Below are 15,532 nucleotides of genomic sequence, written 5' to 3'. Positions count from 1 at the left end.
AGGCATACATCTGGATCTCCTGGTGTGGTAGTCTGAATGTATGTACCCCAACAGGCTCACATGTTTTATGAAAGCTTATCTCCAGCTGCCTAGTTGGAGGAGGTATCACTGAGGGCAGATCCTGGGGTCCAGCCCTAAGGTGCTACTGGTGGAAGATCTTAACTACAGGCTGAAGTTATGCAGAGAAGTCTGACCTCCGCCTGGGTCCCGGATGTTTCCTATTCGCTTGTGCTTGCTTGTGGTGCTGGCTGTTTGGAGGTGTCTGGCTGTTTGGATTTATGAATGGGAACCAGCTTCTTTTCCCACTGATGGAACTTCTCCTTGAATCTGTAAGCTGAAATAAACCCTTCGTCCTATCAACTGTGCCTGGTTTGGTTGTTCATCCCAGAAACATGGAGTTGACTCCAACAGCTATGATAGTAGGACATCTTTCCCAGAGATGGAAGGAGCTTGACCCAGGTGACTTTGGGTGTGGACTTGGGGCTGCACCCAGACTTCCCAGGAAGATTAGGAAGGTGAAGAGATGGCCAATAGGCAGCTGGTGTTCTTAGAGCACATAGGCCTGGCTTCTCTGTGAGTGAGATGGCAGTTCAGCTTAGGACTGAGAATAATGTGTGTGTGTGTGTTAGAGAGCTTGCTGGAAGTAGGCGCTGGTCAGAGGGGCAGGCTCAGTAGTTGACTGTAAGGACAAAGGCTGAGGACAGTCTATGTGGCATGGTTCATGAACAGGCAGAACCAGAACCTGGGTGGGAGTGACCAGGAAAGGCATCTGGGCCACCAGCATGGCCTCTGGGGTCAGAAGCATCTGGGTTTACGTTCTATTGCTGCTACTGAGTGTCCTGGCTGTGTGAGTTTGGGTGAGTCACTTTATCTCTAAGGTTTAGTTTCTTCATCTGATACATGAAGATCATTTTCCAGGACTGTCTTGGGAGTTCCAAAATAACATATGTAAAGTGCCCATGTTTTATAGAAAACAGTCATTAATGTTTCTGGAAATGGGATCTGGTCCTTGGGCATACTGGGCCATTCATCACCCACACCATCAGGTCTTCCTCTATGTCTGTCCGGAGTACTGCTGGATAGCAGGGAAGGACCACCCATCCAAGTCAGCATGGGCTGCAGGGTGGATTGAAGTGTATGTAGGGAAAACCCCCAGAGGCAGCTCTGGACATAGGACCCAAGGTACTGAACTAAAGGACCTGAGAGGGAGTTAGGGCCATTTTTTAATCCCAAGCCTCAGCATCTTCTTTCCAAGAATGCTGTCCTCCCCCTTGGGTCCCATACTCCTACCCTGGCCACTTGGGCCAACCCTGTCCCTGTGATGTGCCTTCTGGCCCCTCCTTTCTCCCCCTCTTTCCATTGGTTAGGTCTGAGCCCTGCCCCCTCCCCAGCTCCTGGCCTTCTCTGTCCACACAATAACAGGATGTGATCCGTTCAAGATAGGAAGTGGGGGAGGACGGGCAGGGCTGATAGCCCGTTCTGACTCTCCCTCTCCACTCTTTCCCTTCTCTGTACACCAGCCCCTGCAGTTCCTCCTCCCCCAGGCCCTTTCCAGACCTGTGTCTGGGTCCAGGAGGGATGAGCATGGGGACTTTGGGGCCACACAGGCCTGTTAGACTAAGGACAGACACACACTGACTACACTCTCTTTAGGGCCTGCTCCTGGTAGGCTTGCTGTCCAAGCTTTAGATGCTGGGTTCTTTCTAGTTCTGGGTAGAGCCTGAGGGTGGACATGAAGGTCACTCAGCCTCCAGGCCAGAAGCTGCACTAGCCCAACTGCTTCCCCAGGCGCACATGTCCTGACTTAAACAGTAGGTGGTAGAATCAGTCAACAGGTCGTTAAGTGCAGGCAGGGCTTGGCCTTGAAGACCATGAGGGACTAAGCAGATGAGGAAGGTGAGGCTGAGAGAGGCAAGGGGCAGTAAGTATGAACTAGGATCAGCTGGAATCCAGTGCTAGGTCTACTGGTGCTCCATCACCCTCTTGGCCAGTGCTATCCTTAGCACTTTTCCAGCAGATTGAAATGCTCTAGATCTGCCCTGTATAATATAGACAACCACTAACCACATGCCACTCTTGACACATAAAATGTGACTGTTATGCTAAGTAAACTGAGTTTTTGTTGTTGTTGGTTTTAGTTTTTTCAAGGTAGGAGTTCACTCTAGCCCAGGCTGACACGGAACTTACTCTGTAGCCCCAGGCTGGCCTCAAAGTCATGGTGATCCTCCTACCTCTGCCTCTCAAGTACGGAGATTAAAGGTGTGTGTCACCATGCTCAGCTAAAATGAATTTTTAACCTCATTTAATATGAATTAACTTAAATGCAAGATGTAGCTATTGGCTATTGAACAATAAAGATTTTGTTTTTTTAAATTCACAGATTATATTTCTTATGCCAACATATAAAATATTTGAAACAGTGGTAATATCTAGTGTTGTTTATGGCTAGACATAGCTCATAGATTATTGGGAAGAATAAATAAAGTCCTATACCCTTTTTGAAAGTAGTTTGGTAATGTTTTCAAGATATTTAAAAACATGAATTATTTGATAACTTATGTCAAGAAACTTAAGTGTTTCTTTGATTTAGTATTTCTCTTTTTTTTTTTTAAAGAAAACATTTATTGAGCATTTTAAGGAGCTATGTGCAAAGAAGAGCAAAACAAGGCATCCAGACTGTGAGGATCCTGTTTTCCCTAACCTTGACTTTTTTTCTCAATTTTTATTAACATTTTCCATAATTATAAAAAGTATCCCGTGGTAATACACCCCCCCCATTTTCCCCTTTGAAATTCCATTCTCCATTATATCTCCTCCCCATCTCAATCAGTCTTTTATTTTGATGTCATGGTCTTTTCCTTCTCTTATGATGGTCTTGTGTAGGTAGTGTCAGGCACTGTGAGGTCATGGATATCCAGGCCATTTGATGACTGGAGGAGCACGTTGTAAGGAGTCCTACCCTTCCTTGGGCTCTTTCATTCTTTCTGCCGCCTCTTCCGCATTAGACCCTGAGCCTTGGAAGTTGTGATCGAGATGTTACTCAGTACTCCAGCCACTTCTTTCCAACACTATGATACTTCTGAGTCATCCCAAAGAGTATTTCTATCTTTGACATTTCCTTAGCTAAACAAACTGTTCTACCTTTGTTACTTTCTTTGTTTTAATTTTAATTAATTATGAACTTTACTGTATGAACAGATAATGTATTGGTCATATTTCCCTCAGATTATCCTGTTATATGCCTTCTCTCCTCTCCCAGTCCACTGAGAGCCTCCTCAGTGGAGTTACTAGTATTCACCATGGGGTTATGAATGCATCAGTCAGTCTCTGTGGGGAGGGGGAACAATGCCGCAGGATACTCCTTTCCACCCTGTGGCTCTTATGATCTTTCTGCTCCTTCTTCCACAATGTCCCTGAGTCTTGGCTGGGATGTCATAAGTCTACTTTAGTGTTGAGCCCTCTGCAACCTCTGGATTTCTGCTTTGATGGGTTTTGAGTCTCCTCAGTGGCTACTGCCATCTCCCCGGAGCTGGTTGTCAGGCTAGCAGTGAGAACAGCAGTCATTTATATGAAGTTTTGCCTCCTCCATTAAGTTGCTATTCACTTACTGTCTCCTTTGCTAACCCAGGCCATGCTGGGGACACACATCAGTCAGGTAGTTGAAGCCGTATGTTAAGAACTGTCTTTGATGTTAATCATGGAGTAGATTGTGACTCACCTAGGGGTCATGAAGGCTTTCAAGAGGATATGGGTCTTGATAGATGAGCAGGGATGTATCAGGCATTCAGAAGGAAGGACATTTGGGTGGCAAGAATGGCATGAACAGAGGTGCAGCATTGGTAAGAGTGGATGTGCTTTGGAGGCTATGGTCTGTGAGTGAGGGCGTAGGTTGTGCCTGAGAAGGATTGTGGCCTGGTCACCATGGGCCTTGAATGGCATGAATGCAATGGGGCCATATAGAGGGTTGTGAGCAGTAGGAGGATGACCAGATTTGTGTTTTAGGGACTTTATAAGTAGCCATGGTGGAGGGCAGCTGGAGGTAGGGAGACAAGAGAGGTGTCAGAAAGTCAGCTAGTCATAGCATTGCACAGCAGCCAGCTTCACAGCAGGCTGGGACAGGCTTTCTGCTCTCACCAAAACCCAAGTGTGACTGTGAGAAAGGAACTCGTGACTGTGGGTTCCTGGACAAGGCGAAGGCAGGGGATTCAGGAGAGATCAGAATCCTGTGAAACCAGGCTCCAATCAGCCCTTCCTTTTGTCCAACATCCTCCCCCATGCTAGCTACCTATTCTGTCACGGGACTCCATTCCTATAGGAATGCCTGCCCCCTCGAAGGAATAGTGCAGTGGGGTGCCAAGGTGTCAGGGCAAACTCGTGGACCCATCCCCTGGCAAGAGCAGTTTTGACAGAACTGGTTCCAGATCCCAGGCCTGGGACATTGAGAAAGAGGAGGTAAATTCCTGAGGGTGAGCCTCCCCAGTACTGCGTTCTGCAGTTCATGTCAAAGATAGATTCATCCAAAGAAAACCAGACAGGGCAGGGGACCTTCACTCCCATTTAAAGAGAGAAACATTGAGGTCAGAGAGGCTGGGTGGCTCAGAGATAAGTTATTGATGATGTCGACATGGACAGTGTTGTGATCATTTCAGGTGTGAACAACCGCCCAGACCATTGGACTGGCAGTCCTTGGAGGGAAAGTCAGAGGACAGCTCCATATACTGGGAGGTTTATGTATGATATTTCATGAGCTCTCTGATTTGGGAGATGTGTCTATATTGAAACTTAGTTGTGCAGATCTGACCAGAGATTCCCCGCTCCCCCCACCCCCCACTCCTTGACTATGTCCCCAAGATCCCTGCCTTTCTGAGATCCAGCAAAGTCACGGGACTGGGCTAGAAGACCCTTTCCCACCCTATGCCTGAGACAGCCCCGCCACCTGAGCCCCATGGCTGAGGGTGCCAGCCTTTCCCAGCTCCTGGCTCACCCCGCTGCAGCCTGAGACCTTCAGTGCTCCTGGGTCCCAGGCTCTGTGGGATCTCAGGGGGCTGGGCCTTCTGCCCTCTGGCCGTTCCCACACAGGCTGTGGGAGGCTTGTCTCTCAGCTCTCCCGCCCCTTTCTCCAGCAATCCCCCAGACATTTCACATTCAATGGGCTATCAGGCTTGCCCATCACTCTCACTCCCTCCTCTGTTACCCCTGAATAGGTGGGATCCAGACAGATATGGACACTCCCAGCCCCAAGCCCCCAGCCAATCTCTCCCAGGACGGGTCGCCTGGGATCTCACAGTGCTGACATGTTACCTGCCTTGCCACATGCAGGACTGCATGTCCTGCTACAGCCAGTGAGCTTGAGCCAGCAGCCTGCGCTCCCATTGTCTGACAATGTGTATTCTACAGCAGCCGACTGAGCCTACACGCTCAGCCTGCCCGCCCTGTGCTAGGCGCGGCTCCTGAGGCCCCGTGGCTAGCTCGTGCAGGCTGGAGGCTCGTTTGGGGCCGTGTGCTTCTACTCTTCCCTTAGGCTTTGGCTGCCGCACTGTGATAATTCCAGAAGAGGCCCTGTGCAGGCAGGCAGGGCGAGGCAGTAGGTGCTTGGCTTGCTTATTATGGGGAGGGGAGTGGCTATAGACCCCTTCAGGGTCCACATCTGCTGGCTTGGGGCTGTGCCAAGGCGCTGCTGACCGGTCCAGTTGCCTGGCTGCGGCTAAGCTGCACGCAGAGCAGGAGCCTGCTGGCAGGCTCTGCGTGATGCTAATGCGGCAGTCTCAGGCTAGGGGAGGCCGGCCTTTGTCCTAGGCTGTCTCTGCCCAGGGTCTTCCGAGAGAAACAAGAGGCCCTCCTCAGGCCCAAGTACCCTCGATGAGCCTGCCGTCGCTCACTTTGATGGCACCGGCTGTTCTAGGACATGGACAGAGATGGTGGGGAAGGAAGGGAGCAGGTTGGTTCAGTGCTGCCTCTGAATTCCTAGAGAATAACCTATTTCAAAATCAGCATGTAGAAAACACTGCCCCACCCTTCCCTGTCCTTCCTTCCTTTCCCACGTTACAACTTTGCGGACCTAAAATGCCTTCTGGAGCTTGTCACCACCAGGAATCATCACCAGGACCCTGTTAGAGTATCTCTGCTGGTACCACGTCTCTCCTCTTTCTGAACGCCCAGGGTTACTTGCACCACGTCTGGCCGTAGCTGCCACCAGCCCCTATGTGCATCTTGCCTCCTCCCCCCATTTGTCTGGGAGCTGCTCAGTGCTGGGTCAGTGTGTGACTGGTCTCTTGTGGCCCCATCTTGGACAGGGTTGTGGGCTCCACCTAGCAGGTGCTCAGTAAACATTTCCTGCTCTCATCAGCCCCCAGGAGGGTACACAACAGATCATAGCTTCATTTTGAAGTTGGGAAAGGATGTGGGGACTTGTGCAAAGTCACACAGGGGATGAATAACTGGGCCTCCCAGTCCTGCTCCACGCCTCTTCTGGGACACAGCTTCTCAAACCTGGGACCCATGGGCATCTAAGACGTTTGAGGAGAGAATTCAGGCAGAATATTAATGGGAAGGTATAGCACATCTCTATTTTCCCCAGGCTCTGACTTTGCGTCCTTTGTTGATGTAGGGAGCTGATAACAGCAGGGTTACCAGTGGCATCTGAGACTTTTGTCCCCACAGTGGGCATCACATTTCAGTTGAGGATGGTAACCTTGAGATAGTGTCCATGATTTTTCCCATCTTGAAATCATGACGAGTATTATTTTTCTGAGACAGGGTCTGTCTATGTAGCTCAGGCAAGACTTGCAATCCTCCTCCCTCAGCTTCCCAGATGTTAGAGTCATAGGTGTGGGCCACATGCCCAACTACCAAATGATAAACTTTTAAAGATATTTTAAAAATTTTTTACTTATTTTATGAGAGAGAGACAGAGAGAGAGAGAGAGAGAGAGAGAGAGAGAGAAAGAAAGAAAGAAAGAAAGAAAGAAAGAAAGAAAGGAAGAAAGAAAGACAGACACAGGGAGAGAGAGCAACAGAAAGAGTTGGCATACCAGGGCCACTGCAATCGAATTTCAGATACGTACTTTACCTGGTGCTCATGTATCACCTTGTGTGGCTGGCTTATGTGGGTTCTGGGGAGTTGAACCTGGGTCCTTAGGCTTCACAGGCAACTGCCTTAACTACTAAGCCATCTCTCCAGACCCCCCCTCCCCCATGTGACAAAGTTTAAAGCTACCTTGACAATTGTATTTTAATCCCACTGGTTTTCATTATAACACTATATTTTATTTTATGCATTTAAGGCATTCATTTCAAGAGTTCATAGATTCCACCACACTGTTTAAAAGCCCCATGGCAGTGAGGGGTCTAGCATCTGTGCTCAGTACCTGTGGTCTTACTAATGTAGGGAAGGTGGGGAAATGGAAGGCACCTACTTGGTGTGATTGGAGGGGATTGGAGTAGGGTTTAGTGTTCCACCTTTACCCCTGAGCTGTGTGTTTTAAAATCTAGCTGGTACTTAACAAGCACCCCACAGATGCCAGGCTCTGTAAGCACTTTACTTAATGTTCATACTTATATATTAATGCTATTCTCACTTTTGGTTAGAGAAACTTCTTTTTTTCAGATGGCAGTGAACATTGGGATGCCTCAGAAGGCACTATGGTGCTGAGAAGAAGTGACAGAGGAGTGTTTAGCACTGAAACATCTCTGTTACACCTTCCAAGACTCAGGATCCATTGTAGAAGAGGTGGAGGAAAGAATGTAAGAGCCAAAGAAAGGGTAGGTCTGCTTACAATGCAATCATCCAGGCAGAAATTGGCCTTGATATCCATGACCTCGCAGTGCCTAGCAACACCTTCACAAGACCTTCATAATAGGAGGACAAGATAATGACATCAAAATAGAAGAGAGATTAACAGAGAAAGGAAGGGCATATGATGGAGAGTGGAGTTTGTGAAGGGGAAAGTACGGGGAGGGGAGTGAATTTTCATGGTTTATTGTCTATAAGTATAGAAGTTGTCCATTAAAAAAAAGAGATGGCTTAGTGGTTAAAACATTTGCCTGCAAGCAGAAGGACCCCGGTTTGATTCCCCAGAACCCACAGAAGCCAGATACACAAGGGAGTGCTGGTCTGGAGTTCCTTTGCAGTGGTTGGAAGTCCTGGCATACCCATTCTCTCTCTCTCTGTCTGCCTCTCTCAAATAAATAAATAAAAGTAAAAAAAAAATAAAGAGAGAGAGAGAGGAATAGAGAGCACAAAGAGTTTCTGCTATGTGGAGTGCAGGAGGGGGAGAGAGCCTGTGTGGGAATAGGGGTCTCCCCTTGTCTTGGCCCAACTGGGTCAAGATGCGGGAAGCTTACCAGAACCTTGACCTCGAGGTTCAGGAGCAGGCCAAGAGTCCCTCCCCTGCTAAATGTATTTATAACCTTATGGTGGTGGGCCCTACCTTCCAGCTCAGGTGAGCCAGAAAGATAGCTGGTTGAGGCTAGCCATGGTGGCAGGTTCTGGGGCTGAACTTGACCAACCACAATGTCAGGATTAGATTTAGATTTTAGGTAAGTAGGCCTCCTTCCAGGAGGAGCTCGGGGCGGGGGTGCGGCTCAATTGTGCCACAAGCAGCTTTATATGTGTGCTGGGGAATTGAACTCAAGCTGGCAGGTTTTGCAAGCAGTGCCTTTGACTGCTGAGTCTTCTCCCAGTCCACTATGGGACAATTTTGAATAGACAAGAGATATGGTGCCTTGAATCCCTTTCTCTTTCTTTCTTTTTCTTTTTGGCTTTTTGAGGTAGGGTCTCACATTAGCCCAGGCTGACCTGGAATTCACTATGGAGTCTCAGGGTAGCCTCAAACTCACGGTGATCCTCTTACCTCTGCCTCCCCAGTGCTGGGATTAAAGGTGTGCACCACCATGCCCAGCTGAATTTCTGTCTGCCATGCTGAGAGCAGACATCGATGAATGTGGGGAAACCACGTACTGTAAAAATGCAACAAGCCTGGTAAAATGAGGAGGCTTGGCTACAGCATAGCAGTGGAGGTGACGCGAATGGTCAGAAGGGTGGATATATTTAAGAAGAGCTTAGAGGATCAGCGATGTTCCTGATGTGAGGTGTGTGAGAGATGTCAAAGGCATCTCTGACACACCTCTCTGAGCTCTTTGACCAATGGTGGGAGGATAGGGTGTCTCAGCCAGGCAGAAGCTGCACAGGAGCCAGAGCTCCGTGGGGATGAGCTTAGGGGCTCATTTGGACATTGTGTGTTTAAAAATATATTTATTTATTTGCAAGAAAGAGAAATAGGGTGTGTGTGTGTGTGTGTGTGTGTGGGAGGGATGACACCAGGGCTTCTTGCCACTGTACATGTGTCACTGTGTGATCTGGCTTTACATGGGTACTGAGGAGCCAAACCCAGGCCATCAGGCTTTGTAAGCCAGTGCCTTTTACCACTGACTTATCTTTCCAGGCCCATTTTTTCTCTTTTCTTTTCTTTTCTTTTCTTTTCTTTTCTTTTCTTTTCTTTTCTTTTCTTTTCTTTTCTTTTCTTTTCTTTTCTTTTCTTTTCTTTTTAGATATAGGGCTTGCTCTAGCCCAGACTGACCCATAACTTACTCTGTAGCCCTAGGCTAGCTCAGACTCACAGAGATCCTCCTACTTCAGCCTCCCTAGCACTAGAATTAAAGGTGTGCACCTCCACACCCAGCTGGACGTTTTGTCTTTGAGATGTTGCTTGTGGGAGTGGGCTAGCTGGCGGAGAGTTACAGTGGGACAGCATGCTCATCTGCAGATACACACACACACACGCACACGCACACACACTTTCCAAATACCATTTTCCCCTCAGCCTCCCACAAGCCCAAGAGGCAGGTGCTACTGTCATCCTCATTTTAACTAAAGCCCAAGACACGAGGGGCTTGTCCAAGTCAAGCCTCTAAGGAGAAGCAAAGCTGGGATTCCACCTTCCATTAGTCCTGTTTCTGAACATGAGCTTCATGACCCATCAGTACCGTTGCAAGTCCATCTGTGAATGCAGCGGGCTTTCTTTCTCTTTTTCCTCTCCCCCTCCTTCCCTTTCCTTTTTCTTGCCTTCTTCTCTCCCTCCTCCCCTCTTCCTCTTCTTCTTCTTCTTCTTCTTCTTTTTTTTTTTTTTTTTGAGACAAGACCTCACTATGGGGCTGGAGAGATGGCTCAGCAGTTAAAGGATCTTGCTTGCAAAGACTGACAACTCAGGTTTGATTCCCTAGTACCTATGTAAAGCCAGGTGCACAAAGTGGCACATATATTTGGAGTTCATTTTAGTGGCAAAAGGCCCTGGTGCACCCATTCTTTCCCTCTCTGCTTGCAAGTAAATAAAAGTAAAATCTTGTAAAAGATCTCACCATGTAGCTTATACTGGTATTGAACTTGCTGTGTGGTACATGTGTCCTCTAATGCCTCATACTTATCTTTAGCTTTCTAATGTCTTTTAAAATATTTTTATCTATTTATTTGCAGAGAGAGAGAGAATGAGAATGGGTGTGACAGGGCCTCTTGCTGCTCAAACAAATACCAGACACATGCCACTTTGGCTTTTCATGTGTACTGGGCAAATTGAACCCGGGCTGGCAGGCTTAGCAAGCAAGCACTTTTGACTGCTAAGCTCGTTCCCCTTTCTAGTATCTTTAAAAGAGCTCAACTATGGTAAAATATAACATCCAGCATCTCTTTGAATCTTCCTAATTAAAAAATATTTATTTATTTATTTGAGAGAGAGAGAGAAAAAGAAGAGAGAGAGAGAGAGAGAGGAAGAGGGAAGGGGAGAGGGAGAGAGAATAGGTATGCTAGGTCCTCTTGGCACTGAAACAAACAGCAGATGCATGTGCCACATTGTGCATCTGGCTTTACATAGGTACTGGGGAACCAAGCCCAGACCACCAAGCTTTGCAAACAAGCTTCTTTAACTGATGAACCACCTCTCCAGCCTGAATTTTTCTGTTTTCTTTTTTACTGTGAACAGTTTCAACTGTGTAGCAATAGAGAGGATAATGTGATACTTAGTGTGAATCCATTTCAAACACCAGCATGTCAGGGAATCGTTATTCTTTTATACCTCCATTTCTGTCCCCACACCCAGTCCCCACATTGGGTCATTACAAATGAATCTCAAACATCACATTACTTCATCTGCACAGTCAGTTAATAGCTTTACTAGTTGAGTTAGTAAAAAAAAAAAAATTACCACTGGGCATGGTGGTGGCTCAAGCCTTTAATCCCAGCACTAGGGAGGTTGATGTAGAAGAAGCATCTAGCCACAGACACATGGGACTATGGGGGACATTTCACCTTCAAACCACCAACATGAGGCTGATCTGGAGGGAGTGAATCATTGCGGGCATGCCCTTACAAAGGGTATATAGGGCAAGGCGTGGTGGCGCATGCTTTTAATCCCAGCACTCAGGAGGAAGAGGTAGAAGGATCACCATGAGTTTGAGGCCACCCTGAGACTCCATAGTGAATTCCAGGTCAGCCTGAGCTAGAGTGAGACCCTACCTCGAAAAACCAAAAAAACAAAACAAAACAAAAATCCAAAGGGTATATTGGGACCCTTGTCCCTCCCCTCCTTTCAGCAACCACCTGTCAACCATTCCCTGCAGTAAAAGTTCTGTGTCACCACAGACATAGTGGAACAAGTGACCATGGACTGAACACTCTGAAACTATGAGCCAAAATAAACCTTTCCTCCTTGAAGTTATATATCTCTGAAACAGATATTCAACTAACACAGAAGACAAGATATGGTGTAATACTTCAGAGCTTCAGATTCAAATAAATTTGGATTAAAATTCTAGATCCACTTAATTTCCAAGTTTAATTTTTTGAGACCCCACTGTTGTTATCAGTAAAATGAAGGTGTTATACTCACCTCATATCAGAAGGAATGGATGAAGATTCTATTACATAGCAATTTCCTCCCAAGCAGATTAAAACAGGCTAAGACACAATCTCCTTAAGGCTCACGATGCAAACACACCACAAGTTTCAGGAAGTTCCTAAAAGTTGCAAGATTCACAAGGCCCCTTCCCAAGCTTATGTGACGATCAAGAAGTGCTTGAGGGCTGGAGAGATGGCTTAGCGGTTAAGCGCTTGCCTGTGAAGCCTAAGGATCCCGGTTCGAGGCTCGGTTCCCCAGGTCCCACGTTAGCCAGATGCACAAGGGGGCGCACGCATCTGGAGTTCGTTTGCAGAGGCTGGAAGCCCTGGCGCGCCCATTCTCTCTCTCTCTCCCTCTATCTGTCTTTCTCTCTGTGTCTGTCGCTCTCAAATAAATAAATAAAATTAAAAAAAAAAAAAAAGAAGTGCTTGAGATGCCTCAGCTGTTAAAGGCACTTCCTTGCAAAGCTCAGTGGCTGGAGACGGATTCATAGTACTCAGGTAAAGCCAGATGCACAAAATGGCATGTGTCTGGAGTTCATTTGCAGTGGCAGGAGGCCCAGGTGCGCCCATTCTTTCTCTATCTCTGCCTCTTTATCTCTCTTTTAAATAAATATATATTTTAAAAAAAACTGCTTGAGAGAAGTATCCCGGGAAGCTGCCTAAGGTGTTCACTGAGTTCCATAGATGCGGCATTGGTTATGCTGGGGAGGGCTTTGCAGAGAAGCAGGGGCCTTTGAGTCATCTGTATTCCTGTAAGCAACCCTTCACTCACACTCCTGGGACTAACCCCAGTAAATTCACTGGCTTCCTAAGCTGGACTTTGGTGGACTTGTTACCTTGGTCTGCTGGTGGTGCTTATTTGGGAGCGAATAGATGTCTCTCTGGGAAAAATTAATATGACTTTAAAAGAATCCACCTTATGTGCCTGGCATACAATAAACATTCCTTTTATAAATTACATGTCTCTCTGTGAGCTGGAGGGCTGGGCCAGTACTGCTTTTGATGGGCCTTGGCACCTGGGCACCTGGGTGGTCTCTGTGGAACAAAATGGGAGGGGCAACCTCCAGATGGACAGGACACAGTCTGACCAGCCTGTAGCCCCACCTGGACAGACACGCTCTGCATTCACTTTTCTCTTTCTTTCTTTCTTTTTTTTTTTTTGTATTTCTTGGATCTGAAGTTTTTATTAACAGTAACTCATGTAAAGGACAAATGTCTTTATTTTCCAAATCACTAAGAAATATGTCATTTTGCTATTTTTGATAAGAACTTTCCCAGGAAATTTCTCCTGTGCCCATTTAGTTACAAGACTAAAGACATTTATAAGAATGTTATATTGTGCTATTATGTCCACTTTTTATTTTTATTCCAATGTTTTTCATAAACCAAGGAAAACAGGGCTGTTGTTTAAAAAGTTAGATATTTTTCTCATATTAACTCTGTATAATATTTACAGTAAAGGAAAACTTATTTTAACTGAAGTGTGAGATGGGTAGTAATGGTAAATAACACAGTCCACTTACAGTTACAAAAACTGTTTCCCAGATAGACATTTAATAAATAAAACAAGCACTTGGAAAAAATCCTTTGAAAACAGGCCTAGGGCCACGGATGGCGTACATCAATCGGCTGCACAGGTTTTTTAAAGAAAAGGCCAGATTTGAAAATGTACCCCATCAGGAAACAAGCAAATGCAGACAGAATAGGGGCGTTCTCAGTAAAGGCTCACGGGGAGTCCTGCAGTAGTGACTGACTCAGCAAACACCACCTGTGCAGCGCTAATCCAAGTCTTTGACTCGGCGGCAGATTTCTTCTGTGAAGTCGGAGCATTTTGCATTGCCTCCCAAATCTTTCGTTAAGCTCTTCCCATCCTTAATTGTAGCAAAACACGCAGCCTCAATTTTGGCAGCATGGTCAAAAAGTCCCATGTGGCGCAGCATCATCACAGCACTGAGTAGGAGGGCAGTGGGGTTGGCCATGTCCTTGCCTGTGATGTCCGGGGCTGTCCCATGGACCGACTCAAAGATGGCGACCCCGTTGGCTCCAATGTTGCCACTTGGAGTCACACCAAGACCTCCAATCAATCCTGCACACAGGTCACTAAGGATGTCTCCATACAAATTTGGCATAACAAGAACATCAAATTGGGATGGATCTTGTACCATGTTCAAACATACTGTATCAAGGTACATCTCATTGAATTTAATATCTTTACAGTTCTCTGCAGCTTCCCTGCATTTCTGCAGAAAAAGCCCATCTGACATTCGCATGATGTTGGCTTTGTGCACAGCGGTGACGTTGCTCCAGTGGTTGTTCTGAGCGTACTCAAAGGCGAACTCGGCAATGCGCTTGCTGGCCTCCTCGGTGATGAGCTTGATGCTCTGCACGACTCCTTCCACAATTATGTGCTCGATTCCACTGTATTCTCCTTCTGTGTTCTCTCGAATGGTGACGATATTTACATCGGTGTAAGGGGTTTTATAGCCTCCAATCGACACGCATGGCCGGACATTGGCATAAAGATCAAAGGTTTTACGCAGCAATAAATTCATAGATGGGTGACCAGCGGCTATTGGGGTCTTCAAAGGGCCTTTCAAGCCCATCTTGTTCTTATCCATGGACTCTTTGGCCTCTGGAGGGATCATCCACTTTCCTCCTGGTCCTTGAATGGCACGACATTCCGCTCCTCCCACTGAATAGGTGCTTTGGCAGCATCAAAAATCTTCATAACTGAGGCTGAAATTTCTGGGCCAATTCCATGTCCTGGAATTAAAGTTACTGTCTGAACACCACCAGCAAAACCTCTGGTCACCTGTTTTGTATTTTGGAATGCGCCCAGCAGCCGAGAGACCTTGGAGATCCATGCGGACCCGGCCATCGCGCCCGCTCCTCTCGTCCACAGACAGCGGCGACCGCAGGGCGCGTGCGCACAGCCGGCGCTCCTAGCTTTTCTCTTTCTTGAGATTGGATCTGCTATGTTGTCCAGGCGGGTCTGGACCTTGTTATGTAGTTCATGCTGGGTTCTAGCTCTCAACATTCATATCTTAGCCTCCCAAGAGCTGGGATTACAGGGTTACACCAGCCCTGGCTGGGTTGACTTTTGGTCTGTCTAAGGGCACAGTAAAGACTTTGAGGTGGGGATGGTGCCACGTGCTTGTAATCGAGAGATGGAGCTGAGGCAGAGGGATCCTGAGTTAGAGGTTCACTTCATAGTGAGACCTTGTCTCAAAACAGCCAAGGGTAGGGAGGCAGCTTGGGGGTACAGTCCTTGCTTCACATGGGCAAGGACCTGGGTTTAATCACCAGCACTGACAAAAAAGGTGTTTTCATCTTTTAAAATATATTTATTTATTTGCAATTAGAGGGGGGGAGAGAGAGAATATGAATTAGTATACCAGGGCCTTCAGCCACTGCCAATGAACTCCAGCTGAATGTGCCACTTTGTGCATATGGCTTTATGTGGGTACTGGGGTGTTGAACCCTGGTTATTAGGCTTTGCAGGCCAGCACCTTAACCACTGAGCAATCTCTCCAGCCCCTGTTTAAATGTAAACATATTTTGTTTACTTTTGAATGACAAGCTTCCTCTTCCCACCCTCAAATGAACCTTCTCATGATTGAAGCTAGGAAGAAGAAAAATGTAG

General features: G+C 46.9%; 1 pseudogene; it reads right to left on the bottom strand.

Annotated features, from left to right (window-relative positions):
- Positions 1-13,057: 13,057 nt before the first annotated feature.
- LOC123460806 lies at positions 13,058-14,767 on the bottom strand (annotated as a pseudogene).
- Positions 14,768-15,532: the final 765 nt, after the last annotated feature.

This window comes from Jaculus jaculus, chromosome 5 (genome assembly GCF_020740685.1).
Source record: "Jaculus jaculus isolate mJacJac1 chromosome 5, mJacJac1.mat.Y.cur, whole genome shotgun sequence".
Taxonomy (NCBI): Eukaryota; Metazoa; Chordata; class Mammalia; order Rodentia; family Dipodidae; genus Jaculus; species Jaculus jaculus.
Note: the sequence above shows the minus strand (reverse complement) of the source record. Positions and strands in the feature narration are given on the sequence as shown.